Raw genomic sequence first — 13,593 nt, forward strand, 5'->3', positions numbered from 1 at the left:
TCCCTCCTACTTAGTTTTCTTACAGCTCACTAATGGCTCTCTGCTTGGTACTGCAATAACATAAGCATAAGGCTACTGTCTGGCAGAGTAGGTGTTGACCATTTGGAGAGTGAGCTGTGGCTTAGTTATCGCTCCATCATTTTATCCCAGTACACATTGCCCAGCAGGTTGCCTGATACCCAGCAAGTGATCAATAAAAGCTGTGTAAATAAATCAAATTGAAATAAACTTAAGTAAAAACACACATGAGAGCAAATCAGTCTGAATGCAGAAACACTAGTAAAGACAAACAGTGATTCCCTAGAACTCCTGTCTGATGTTCTTTTATCATTCCCTACAAATAAGAAGTAAATAAGGAAAACAGGGGACATTGGTGGTGGGGAATGTAAACCGGTGAAGACAAATGAACACTGGTGAAGGAATACTGTAGAAGTGAAACCCAATGTGAACAACATTGTAATTGTATCTCCTGTTGATTCAATAAAAGCAAATGAATTTAAAAAAGAAACTAAAACTTAACAAAGTGGGGAGAAGTACATAAGTACATACATAGTTCATGATAGGGATGGCTAAGCACTTATGTTCTTTACTAATTTATATTCCATGATTTACAATATTGTCATTTATGGCTTTTCAATCACATAAGTTCAATACAACACTCATCACCAGTGTGCCCACCTCCTTTTCCCTGGCCAACCCTTGATTGAACACTAACTGCATCAAAAGCAAGTAGGCCCCTTTTATAAAAGTTATGCTAAAGTTTGTGATTTTGGATAATATTAACTACTTCTGACTATAAACAGTTTGCTTTTTTCTTGAATAAATTTTATTTTAGAAGATCTTCATCACACTAATTTGGAGGCTTATAAGAATTATTTGTTCAAAAATTGTTTACTGTATGTGAATTTATGATGTGACAGCTATAGTGGCTTTGTATGAACTATTAAAAGATGGCAGAGAGCATTCATACATGGCTTATGAAAATGGAACAAGGTGTGATCTACTATCTGTCCGTTGTACTGACAATCTAAAGATATTTGATTTTTAGCACAATGTAGGTAAAGATAGAGGTACTGGATTATCCCACTTTGGGAAAAGGGGGTACTGAGGAAGTGTTCTGAATAAATGTAATGCACTCAAAATAATAGGTCTCCTGCTGACTTAACGTGAGCATGGAAATAATCAGCAAACAAATGAGAACCAGGTGTCATGGATGTGTATTTCTGAATGAAGGTAAGAAATAACCTAGACTCTGCGCCCCGGCTCCTCCCCGGGCCCCCTAACTGCGGCCCGCCCTCTCAGGTACCTTTCCGGACCCTCGGCCACGCCCTCCCGCGCCCCGCTTCCCGCCGCCTGGACTCCCCGAGACCTTCCAGCCGCCCCAGCCCGTGTCCTCTGCGCCCCGGCTCCTCCCCGGGCCCCCTAACTGCGGCCCGCCCTCTCAGGTACCTTCCCGGACCCTCGGCCACGCCCTCCCGCGCCCCGCTTCCCGCCGCCTGGACTCCCCGAGACCTTCCAGCCGCCCCAGCCTGTGTCCTCTGCGCCCCGGCTCCTCCCCGGGCCCCCTAACTGCGGCCCGCCCTCGCAGGAAGACACTGGGGGCGTGTCCTGTATGTTAGTGGGCGTGGTCTAAAAGTGGGCGTGGCCTCCTCTCAGAGCGGCCAACGCTAACGCGGCCGCAGTTATTCTTTGTTACCTCAGCTCAATCAGTACTTGTATGTTTTTGAAAATTCACTTTTGCAATCTCTAACACACAAAATAGCCATTAGCTTAGTCTGACACTATAAAAGCTCTCAGTTAATAAGGGAAGTTTAGCACGATCAGAAAACCTTCTTTCCACAAGAAGGAAAAAGGAACAAATAACTACAGAGCTCCAACTCTATACTTCCGTAACAATATGAAGAAGCAGCGAAAATCCCCTCCACCAAGAGAGGGAGAAGAAAAAATTCCAGAAACATCAATGGGGGCTACTCACATCTATGACCTCTCAGATAAACAATTTAGAGAGCAGATCTGGAGGAGAGTCGACCTACTCCAAGCAACCATGGAACAGACATCCAATAAACTAAGGGAGGAGATGAATGAAGCGCTGGAACGGTCTACCAAGAAAATTCAGGAAGAAATGAGAGCAGAAATGAGAGCAGAAATTTCAAATCTTCGAACGGAAATCTCACAAATAAAGGAATCGGTAGATGAAATAAAAATCTCACTAGATGCCCTCAACAGTAGAATGACTACAGCTGAAGAAAGAATCAGCGACCTGGAAGATGAGCTGCAGAAAGCTTATAGACAACAACAAATCATGGCCAAAGACCTCAAAATGGCTATAGAGCGAATCAGAGCCCTGGGGGATGACTTCAAGAGAAACAACATAAGAATCATTGGAGTACCAGAACCACAGGGAAGTAACCCCAATGAAAAAAACACAGTCAAAGACATCATTGCTAAGAAATTCCCAGAGCTGGAGAAGGCAGGCATCCAGATACAAGGAGTCCGAAGAGTACCAGCAAAAAGAGACCCGAATAAAAAGACTCCAAGGCATATCATAGTCAGAATGACGGATGCTATGGATAGAGACACAATTCTGCAAGCAGCAAGGTCAAAGAAGGAAATTACATACAAAGGAGCACCCCTCAGATTTACAGCAGACCTGTCAGAGGAAACCCTCCGAGCCCGAAGACAATGGTGGGACATAGTGAAAAGACTCAACGAAATGAATGCCTCACCAAGAATACTTTATCCGGCTAAACTCTCACTCAAACTCGAAGGAACCATACACTACTTCTCGGATAAACAACAGCTCAGGTCCTTCATAGACTCAAAACCAAACTTGAAAGAAGGTCTCAAGGGGCTACTGTAAGACAAGGTGGAGCCACATAAAAACAACAAATACCACAGAAATATGACACAAAATCCTATCACAATAATCTCTCTCAACGTCAACGGCCTAAATGCACCCATCAAGAGACACAGAGTGGCAAAATGGATCCAGAAATTAAACCCATCATTCTGCTGCCTGCAAGAAACACACCTGAACAAACAGAGTAAACATAGACTCAAAGTCAAAGGATGGAAAACAATCCTGCAAGCAAACAACCCCCGTAAAAAAGCTGGAGTGGCCATCCTAATATCCGACAACATAGATTTCAGGTTGAAAAAGATTAAAAGGGACAGCGAAGGTCATTTTCTGTTTATCAAGGGATATGTTCAACAGGAAGAAATCACACTCTTAAACATATATGCACCTAATGAGCGACCAGCTAAATATTTAAAACAACTCCTAGCAGACTTCAAAGAGGACATCACTAACAGCACAATAGTAGTCGGAGACTTCAATATGGCCTTATCGCCTCTAGATAGATCGACAAGAACAAAACTCAACAAGGAAACACTGACTCTGAAAGAAGAAATTGAAGAGAGAGGCCTAATAGACCTATACAGGGCCTTACACCCCCAAAAGAAAGAATACACATTCTTTTCCAGTGCACACGGAACATTTTCTAAAATAGACCATGTACTGGGCCCCAGAACATTCCTCAATAGAATCGGAAAAATAGAAATTGTATCAACCATCTTTTCAGACCACGATGCGCTGAAGATAGAAGCTAACCACTCACTGACACGGAGAATCAAGTCAAACACTTGGAAATTAAACAATTCAATGTTGAACAATGAGTGGGTCAGGAAGGAAATCAAGGAAGAAATCAAAAAATACTTAGAAACAAATGAGAATGAAGACACGAGCTGCCAAAACCTATGGGACGCAGCTAAAGCCGTGTTAAGGGGAAAATTTATAGCTCTCCAAGCATTCCTCAGGAAGGAAGAAAGGGCCCACATAGACAGCTTGACTTCACGACTCAAGACCTTAGAGAAGGACCAGAAAAGGGAACCCAAACCAGATCGAAGGAAAGAAATAATAAAAATTAGAGCAGAAATTAATGACATCGAAACCAAAAAGACAATCCGAAAGATCAATGAAACAAAGAGCTGGTTCTTCGAGAAAATAAACAAGATTGATAAACCGCTAGCAAGACTCACAAAGAAAGAAAGAGAAAGAACCCTAATAAATCGAATCAGAAATGAAAAGGGGGACATCATAACAGAAACCAGTGAGATTCAAAAGATCATTAGAGACTACTTTGAAAGTCTATATGCCACAAAACAGGAGAACCTAAAAGAAATGGATGGATTCCTCGATTCTTACAATCTCCCAAGACTGAACAAAGAAGACTTGGAATACCTGAATAGACCCATCAATGTTAAGGAAATTGAAGCTGTGATCAAAAACCTCCCCAAAAACAAAAGCCCAGGCCCAGATGGCTTCACTGGCGAATTCTTCCAAACATTTAAAGAAGACCTGCTGCCTGTTTTCCTCAAACTTTTCCAGGAAATTGAAAAAACAGGAAATCTCCCAAACAGTTTCTATGAAGCACACATCTCCCTAATACCAAAAGCAAACAAAGACATCACTAAGAAAGAAAATTACAGACCAATATCCCTGATGAACACCGATGCGAAGATCCTCAACAAAATACTGGCAAATAGGATCCAACAACTCATCAAAAAGATCATACATCACGACCAAGTGGGATTCATCCCAGGGATGCAAGGATGGTTTAACATTCGGAAATCAATCAACATAATCCAGCATATCAACAAAAGTAAAGATAAAAACCATATGATCATATCAATAGATGCAGAGAAAGCATTTGACAAGATCCAACATCCTTTCATGATGAAAACCCTCGCCAAAATGGGGTTTGGAGGAACTTTCCTCAAGATAGTCGAAGCCATCTATCACAAGCCTACGGCAAGCATTATCCTCAACGGGGAAAAACTAAGGGCCTTTCCTCTGAGATCGGGCACAAGACAAGGATGCCCACTCTCACCACTCCTCTTCAATATAGTACTGGAAGTACTTGCGATAGCTATCAGACAAGAAAAAGAGATTAAGGGCATCCAGATAGGAAGGGAAGAAATCAAACTCTCACTATTTGCAGACGACATGATACTATATCTAGAGAAGCCTAAAACCTCTACTAAGAAACTCTTAGAAACAATAGACTTATACAGTAAAGTTGCAGGCTACAAAATCAATACCCAAAAATCCATGGCCTTCATATATGCAAACAATGAGGCAGAGGAAAGGGACATGAAAAAAGCAATCCCATTCACAATCGTGCCCCAGAAAATCAGGTACCTCGGAATCAGCTTAACCAAGGAAGTAAAAGACCTTTACAAAGAAAACTACATAACGCTACTCCATGAAATCAAAGAGGACATGAGGAAATGGAAACATATACCCTGCTCGTGGATAGGGAGAATCAATGTTGTCAAAATGGCAATACTCCCTAAAGCATTATACAGATTCAATGCGATCCCTATAAGTATACCCATGACATTCTTCAAAGAAATGGATCAAGCAATCCTAAAATTCATATGGAATAACAAACGTCCAAGGATAGCTAAAACAATTCTTGGGAAAAAGATGATGGGAGGCATCACCATCCCCAACCTCAAACTTTACTACAAAGCAGTAACAATTAAAACAGCATGGTACTGGAACAAAGGCAGAGCCGTAGACCAATGGAACAGGGTGGAATATCCCTACACACAACCCCAAATGTATGACCATCTAATCTTTGATAAGGGAGCAAGAGATGTGAAGTGGAGCAAGGAAAGCCTCTTTAACAAATGGTGCTGGCACAACTGGACAACCACATGCAAAAAAATGGGTTTAGACCTTGACCTGACACCATGCACAAAAGTCAGATCAAAATGGATTAAAGACCTCAACATTAGACCACAAACCATAAGGTACATTGAAGACAATGTCGGCGAAACCCTCCACGATATTGAAGATAAAGGTATCTTCAAAGGTGGCACGGAACTAAGCAATCTAGTAAAAACAGAGATCAACAAATGGGACTACATTAAACTAAAAAGCTTCTGCACCGCAAGAAATACATTGACCAGAATCCAAAGACTATCCACAGAATGGGAAAGGATATTTACACAATACCCATCAGATAAGGGGTTGATATCAATGGTATATAAAGCACTGGTTGAACTCTACAAGAAGAAAACATCCAACCCCATCAAAAAATGGGGCGAAGAAATGAACAGAAACTTTACCAAGGAAGAAATACGAATGGCCAAAAGGCACATGAAAAAGTGCTCTGCATCACTAATCATCAGAGAGATGCAGATCAAAACAACCATGAGATACCACCTCACACCACAGAGACTAGCACACATCCAAAAGAACAAAAGCAACCGCTGTTGGAGAGGATGTGGGGAGAAAGGGACCCTTCTTCACTGCTGGTGGGAATGCCGACTGGTTCAGCCCTTCTGGAAAACAATTTGGACGATTCTCAAAAAATTAGATATTGAATTTCCATTTGACCCAGCAATACCACTGCTGGGAATATATCCCAGAGAGGCAAAAAAGTACAATCGAAACAACATCTGCACATGTATGTTCATCGCAGCACTGTTTACAATAGCCAGAATCTGGAAAAAACCCGAATGCCCCAGAATGGATGACTGGTTGAGGAAACTTTGGAACATCTATACAATGGAATACTATGCAGCTGTTAGAAAAAAGGAGGTCAAGAATTTTGTAGTTAAGTGGATGGGCATGAAAAGTTTCATGCTGAGTGAAATGAGTCAGAAAGAGAGAGACAGACATAGAAAGATTGCACTCATCTATGGTATATAGAATAACAGAGTGGGAGACTATCACCCAAGAACTGTAGAAATAAGTACCAGGAGGTTGACTCCATGGCTTCGAGGCTGGCCTCACGTTCCGGGGAAAGGGCAACTCAGAGAAGCGATCACCAACTACATTGTAGTCGAAGGCCATGTGGGGGAAGGGAGTTGCGGGCTGAATGAGGGCTAGAGACTGAGCACAGTGGCCACTGAACACCTTTATTGCAAACCACAACAGCTAATTAGAGAGAGAGAACAGAAGGGAATGCCTTGCCACAGTGGCAGGGTGGGGTGGGGGGGAGATGGGATTGAGGAGGGTGGGAGGGACGCTGGGCTTACGGGTGGTGGAGAATGGGCACTGGTGAAGGGATGGGTTCCCGAACTTTGTATGAGGGAAGTATAAGCACAAAAGTGTATAAATCTGTAACTGTACCCTCACGGTGATTCTCTAATTAAAAATAAATAAAATTAAAAAAAAAAAAAGAAATAACCTAGTGAGCATTCCTGCTATCTAATGTAGCATCTGAACAAGGATTTGATCACCCAGACAACATGGAATGACCTGAAGCAGAAATGGACAGCCTCTAATGGAGTTTGTACCCCATTCATGGCCCAATATCCAAGTGAAGATCTGTGGAACTGGGTTGCCTGAAAATTTAGCACATGTATGAGCTCTCTGAATAAGGAGACATAAATAACATCCAGATGCCTGGAACTAATGTGATTAGTATGTTAGGATACCAACATTGGCATGTGTGACACTGCATGTGTCTAATACCCCAATTTTGTGTGTGTGTAAGAAAGAAATGTCTATCAATCTATGTTTAGAAAGCTGAATACTAAGATAACTTATAAATTCAATACTCATTCCTTCCTCAATCATGGGGTCCTAAATGATACAATTACTGTGTTTATCAGATAACTAAGCTCAAAACAGTTCCTGAGAAATAGTACAATGACCCCAAACCAAATAGGAGTAATGGGCTGGGAGCAGAGGAATATCAACATTGGTGTTTTCAGGACCACATTACTGTACATGTAACTAGTCTTAAGTAGAATTTTATATCTGGCTAGAGAGTGAATAATCAGTAGCCCCACTTGTTGAGGGGCTATTACTTATGAAACCCTAATCTATGAGCAAGGGAAAAAGATAATTATGGATGAAGAAGCAACACATTCCTAGGTTCTCCTGCTGAGACTGGCAATAGCACTGAAAATACTCTAAACTGGGCTTGGGAGCATCCAACTTTTTCAGCGTAACCAGACCTGAGAAACCAACAGCTTCTTTCACTAAAGCAGGGACTGAACTGATCTGTGAGTCTCTGCTTCCATCTAAAATGAACCCTCTCCTTAATCTGATAATTTTGTTCACATGAGGACTCCTTTAATTTGATTTCTCTACCCAGGACTATTATCCCACTCTTGAATGTCAGTCATCCTTTCCCACTCAAATGAGAACCAAAAGTCTTGTGGGCTTCCCTGGGGCTAGTTTCCATTGCTATAACAATTTTCTGCTGACTCTATAGGTCCCCTCTTTTTATAGACAGGTATGGATTGAGAGAGTCACACAGTTGACCTACATGCAGCCAGAATTGGTCTGAGACTCTACAGAGTGGGCTACTGAGTTGGTCTTCACTGTACTCTGACACTTGAAAGGCTGCAGAGGGAGGCAGCACACATCTCTCTGGGTCAGTCAATGATTCCATTATTTCCTCCTTTCCACCAATTTGGTGACTGAGAACTCACTTGTCAATTCAGCCAAACCCAGCTGTCAGATTACAGATGGGAATGCTGAGGTTAAGGGAGGTTGTGTGTCCCATGAGACTAATTACTGCAAGAAAAATGGGGACAGACACTTTTCATGTATATTCTGATTCCCACCCCATCCTCATCCCCAAACACACACACACACACACACACACACACACTTTTCTTTCTTGCTTTTCTCTTTTTTTCCCCCACAAGTCAACAATTGTACACAGGGCCTTTTGAGCATTTTCACTTGGTAGGCTAAATCCTAAATGGCTTAGCTCTATTTCAACCCAGTCTCAACTGAAATTACAAAGAATAGCAGAGGAACTTGTTGAGGGGTTAAATTGTATTGTCAACATATGGTTCACGTGTAGTAGGGATTAATGTGCCAGAGTATACCCAGACACTCCCTCAGGCCCATTGTGTCTGCAGCTAGTCCATTCAGAGGCAAACATATAATTGTGGTCAGAAAGCTGGAAAATATTTTGTCATATAAGTATTATTTTTCTTGCCAATGGACCCAAAGTCTTAAAAATCAGGGAACTCCAATTAAGGAGGAGGTGAGAAGAAATTGTATGTGGTATTAGAGCAAGCTTCTTTACATAGGGACATACACTTTAGGATGGGTGGGGGAAAATGAAATAAGAAAATGGTCATTATTTCTTGCAGTAACTTACTGCAAGTTTCTTACATAACTTCATCTCATCATAATTCTCATCATTCTCATCATCATTCTCCTGAAAATACATTTATCTAGATGCACACTCTTTTCAATTTGCTAGAATACTAAAATCATTCCAAAATGAGAATATCCACCCTGCCACCTGCCACCATATCGTTATTGCAAAAGAAGTAGATACAACGAATTCTTTGGACAAAAATCCTGATAGCATAAAAAAATACTAAATTAAAAAAGCTAACTTTGCTACAGCATTTGCTCACACATTTTTCACTCCTGTGACACACCTGTAGGTCTCCCAGTGAGGAGACGAACGCTTAGAACCAAATTTTCTGCTTTACTTATCTCCCATGTCTCATGATTTCTGCATGACACCTGCATGATGCCTGCCTTAGAAGCTATTTGGTATCCCCACCAGAATGCAGAAGGTCAAGAAGAGTCAATATCTTTCTTCACCAACCCGGCTTTGATTTTTGTCCCTTTCATTGCCCAGTGCTCATTCTCTTTGTTGTGGTGATTGAGTCTCTCCTATCTTTTTCGGGTCCTCCTTCACTGGCCAAATACAGGTTTGCTGGAAACTTCCAATCCTTTAGTTTCAGTGTCTCTTGAGACTGGCATACTTTATCTTGGTCCTGAGTCCCCAAAATACATACAATAGAGAGTTGCCTTAAACGCCTTTGAGAACCACATCTTCAGGAACTCTTCAGCAAGAACTTCTTTGCACATTTTGAAGAACACTGGCAACTGGTTTATATGGTGAATCATGCTCCTCTGAATGGGTCCAGGGTCTATCAGAGCCAACCATCCATCACTGGTACAGCTTATATTCCCATTTCCTTATCTAGGGAGATATCTCCAGCCAGGGGTTGATACATTTAGGCTATTGGAGAGAGATGACAGATAGAGGCGAATATAATTCACAGGTAGAAATTGCCTGTTTTTAGAAAGGGTCATAAGAGTCCATATTCTCCCAGCAATGAATCTGTTTTACTTCATGTATTTCCAGAAACAGATCTAGAGACAAAGCTTAGTATAAATGATGTATAAAGTGACATCAAAGAGATACCAATAAATGGGTGAAGGAAGAGAGAGACAGGGGGCAAGCAATAGTGTAATTTTAAGAATGTCTCAGACTCAGTTTAAGTCCATCAGGAACTTTGGGGTATCAATCAGAATACCCCAGAGTTTTGCTCCTCTCCAGACAGGAGCAGTTGATCATCCCACACAAATAAGTTATTTATGGATTTTACATGTAGAAACAAAGTTCCAGGCATACCCAGTTCTGTTTGTGGGTCAGATAATATAGAAATCCATGGAGGAGGGGTTGGAGCATTAGTACAGTGGGCAGGGACTTTGCCTTGGATGCTGCCGACCTGGGTTCCATTTCCAGTGTCCCATATGGTCCCCCGGGCACTGCCAGGAGTAATTCCTGAGTGCATGAGCCAGGAGTAACCCCTGTGCATCGCTGGGTATGACCCAAAAAGCAAAAAAAAAAAATCAGTGGAGGAAATTTTCTCTTACAGATATCCATGTTACAGTCAATTTGCTTGGTTTAAAAATACAATTTTAGGGGCTGGAGTGATAGCTCAGCGGGTAGGGTGTTTGCCTTACATGCGGCCGACCCGGGTTCGATTCCCAGCATCCCATGTGGTTCCCTGAGCATGGCAAGGGGTAATTCCTGAGTACAGACCCAGGAGTGACCCCTGAGCACCGCTGGGTGTGGCCCCAAAATAAAAAAATTAATATTGTATGCACATAATATTAATATTTATAATAGTAATGATATTAATATTAATATTACCACTAGTCAGAAGGTCTGGTGACTTAGACTTTTCAATTTATAATCCCTTAATATTGGCACTGCTGAGAATAGTTGAAGAAACAGTCTCAACTAAACATACTAATAAGTATGTGATCACTGATAATAATTTTTCTTGAAAATATGCTTGAGTGAATGCTCTCCAGGGACAGGAAGTCCTTGCAAACTTATGACCCTGAGAGTAATGAAAAGGAACACGGGTAAATGCACTCTTCTTTGAGTCTGGTATAACTTTGTTCTCTTATGCTATCTTTGGATTCCAGAAAGTTGATACAATTTATTAAAATAATAGGAAGTCTGTGTCTATATTTTCCTCTGGTGATAAAAAATGCAGAAAAATTTCCAGACATTAACCACCAGAACTGGCATTTGTTTATATAGAAAGAGTAATGCCTCTAGCCATCAAGAAATGTTAATTGACAATCTGTTCTTTAGTGTAAGAACTCATGTAAACCATCTTTAGTAGACTTAGTATAAAGTTGATTAAAACACAACATTAGTATTTATCAGTCTGGTATCTAGAGCAAGATCTGTTAATATTACATAGCTGTGTAGCTTTGAACAAGCCCCTTAGTCTTGAAAAAGAATACTGTGGCCATCCTTAATCTTTCTGGTTCGATATGTCTGTCCATCCCTTGGCTTCTGTGTGCTTTGCTGTTAATGAAGCACGTAGTCACCTTCAAAGGGTTGTTTTGAAACTGTTAGAGCATCCTCTGCTGGTAATGGAAATACTTCAAATACTTCTCTTTCCCAACCCATGGCCATATCTCGGCCCTAGGATTTTCTTTACAGAGATCTATTCAAGAATTAACTCCTTGTTGGTTTCTTAATCATCTCTTTCTTTCTTCTTTCTCTCCTTTACTGGTTTTAACTAGGACCTTCTCAAAGACACTTGTATTTAAATCCGTGGCCTCTGGATCTGTTTCTGAAAGAATTCAATCAAAAGTGAATTTGGCATGGCTCAACCTTCTCATATTTAAAAAATTACGGTGTGGGCATTTTTGAGTGGTGAAGTGAGGAGCTAGCACATTTTGTTTCCAAAAATTAAATGACTAAACCGAACAATACTGTTAATCACCATTTTAGAAGTGATTAAAAAATTTTATAACTTTAAATATGTTCATTAGAAAGGAAATTCTTAAATACATAGCCAAGCTTTTATCTGGAGACAGAAGGAAAACAACAATAAACTAAACTCAAAATAAACAGAAAGAATAAAAGAAAGAAGATGGGAGTGGAAGCCAAGAGTAAAAAATATAAACTATAAAACAAGTGGTATTGAAGGGCCATATGGAAGCTCAATTTCTAGTTTTTGAAGGAATGTCCATATTGTTTTCCAGAAAGGCTGGACCAGTCGGCATTCCCACCAACAGTGAAAGAGCATCCCTTTTTCCCCACATCCACGCCAGCACTGGTTGCTTTTGTTCTCTTGAATGTGTGCCAGTCTCTGTGGTGTGAGATGATATCTCATTATTGTTTTGATTTGCATCTCCCTGATGACTAGTGATGTGGAGCATTTTTTTCATGTGCCTTTTGGCCATTTGTATTTCTGTTTTGAGGGAACTTCTGTTCATTTCTTCCCATTTTTTGATGAGGTTGGAGTTTTTTTCCAACCTAGTGTCTTGTATGTCCTGGATATTAATCCCTTATCAGATGGGTATTGGGTAAATATTCTTTCCCAATCTGTGGGCTCTTTATGTATTTTGGTCACTGTTTCTTTTGAAGGGCAGAAGCTTCTTAGTTTGATGTAGTCCATTTGTTTATGTTTGCTTCCACTTGCATGGTTAGTGCTGTTTCACATTAAAGATGCTTTTAGCTTCAATGTCATGGAGAGTTCTGCCTACATTTTCCTCTATGTACCTTACGGATTCATGTCTTATATTGAGGTCTTTAATCCACTTTGATCTGACTTTTGTGTCTGTCATTAGACAGAGGTCAGAGTTCATTTATTTTGCAGGTAGCTATCCAGTTTTCCCAGTACCACAGGTTGAAGAGGCTTTCCTTGATCAACTTTACATTTCTTGCTCTTTTGTCAAAGATTAAATGGCCAGATATTTGGGTGTCTGTGACAGGATATTCAACTCTGTTCCACTGGTCTGCAGGTTCATTTCTAGCCCAATACCATGCTGTTTTAATTACTACTGCTTTGTAGTAGTTTGAAGTTGGGGAAGGTAATGCCGCCCATCTTCTTTTTCCCAAGGATTGCTTTAGCTATTCGTGGGGAATTATTGTTTCATATGAATTTCAGGAGTGTTTTGTCTGTTTCTTTGAAAAATATCATGGCTATCCTGACAGGGACCGCATTAAATTTGTATAGTGCTTTGGTCAGTATTGCCATTTTGAAAATGTTAATTCTCCCTATCCATGAGCAGGGGATGTGTCTCCATTTCCTAGTGTCCTCAATACCACTTCTGGGAATATATCCCAAGGATGCAAAAAAATAAAAAAAACAGTAGAAATGACATATGTACCTTTATGTTTATTGCAACACTGTTCACAATAGCCAAAATCTGTAAACAACCCAAGTGCCCTAGAACAGATGACTGGTTAAAGAAACTTTAGTATATCTGCACAATGGAATACTATGCAGCCGTTCGGAGAAATGAAGTCATGAAATTTGCTTATAAATGGA

At 40.7% G+C, this 13,593-nt stretch overlaps 1 protein-coding gene across 15 annotated transcripts in view; it reads right to left on the reverse strand.

Moving 5' to 3' along the window:
* Positions 1-13,593, reverse strand: part of PTPRT (protein tyrosine phosphatase receptor type T) — a 1,130,358-nt gene that overhangs the window by 236,444 nt on the left and 880,321 nt on the right. The gene's annotated exons all lie outside the window — the stretch shown is intronic.

This window comes from Sorex araneus, chromosome 5, assembly GCF_027595985.1.
Source record: "Sorex araneus isolate mSorAra2 chromosome 5, mSorAra2.pri, whole genome shotgun sequence".
Classification (NCBI taxonomy): domain Eukaryota; kingdom Metazoa; phylum Chordata; class Mammalia; order Eulipotyphla; family Soricidae; genus Sorex; species Sorex araneus.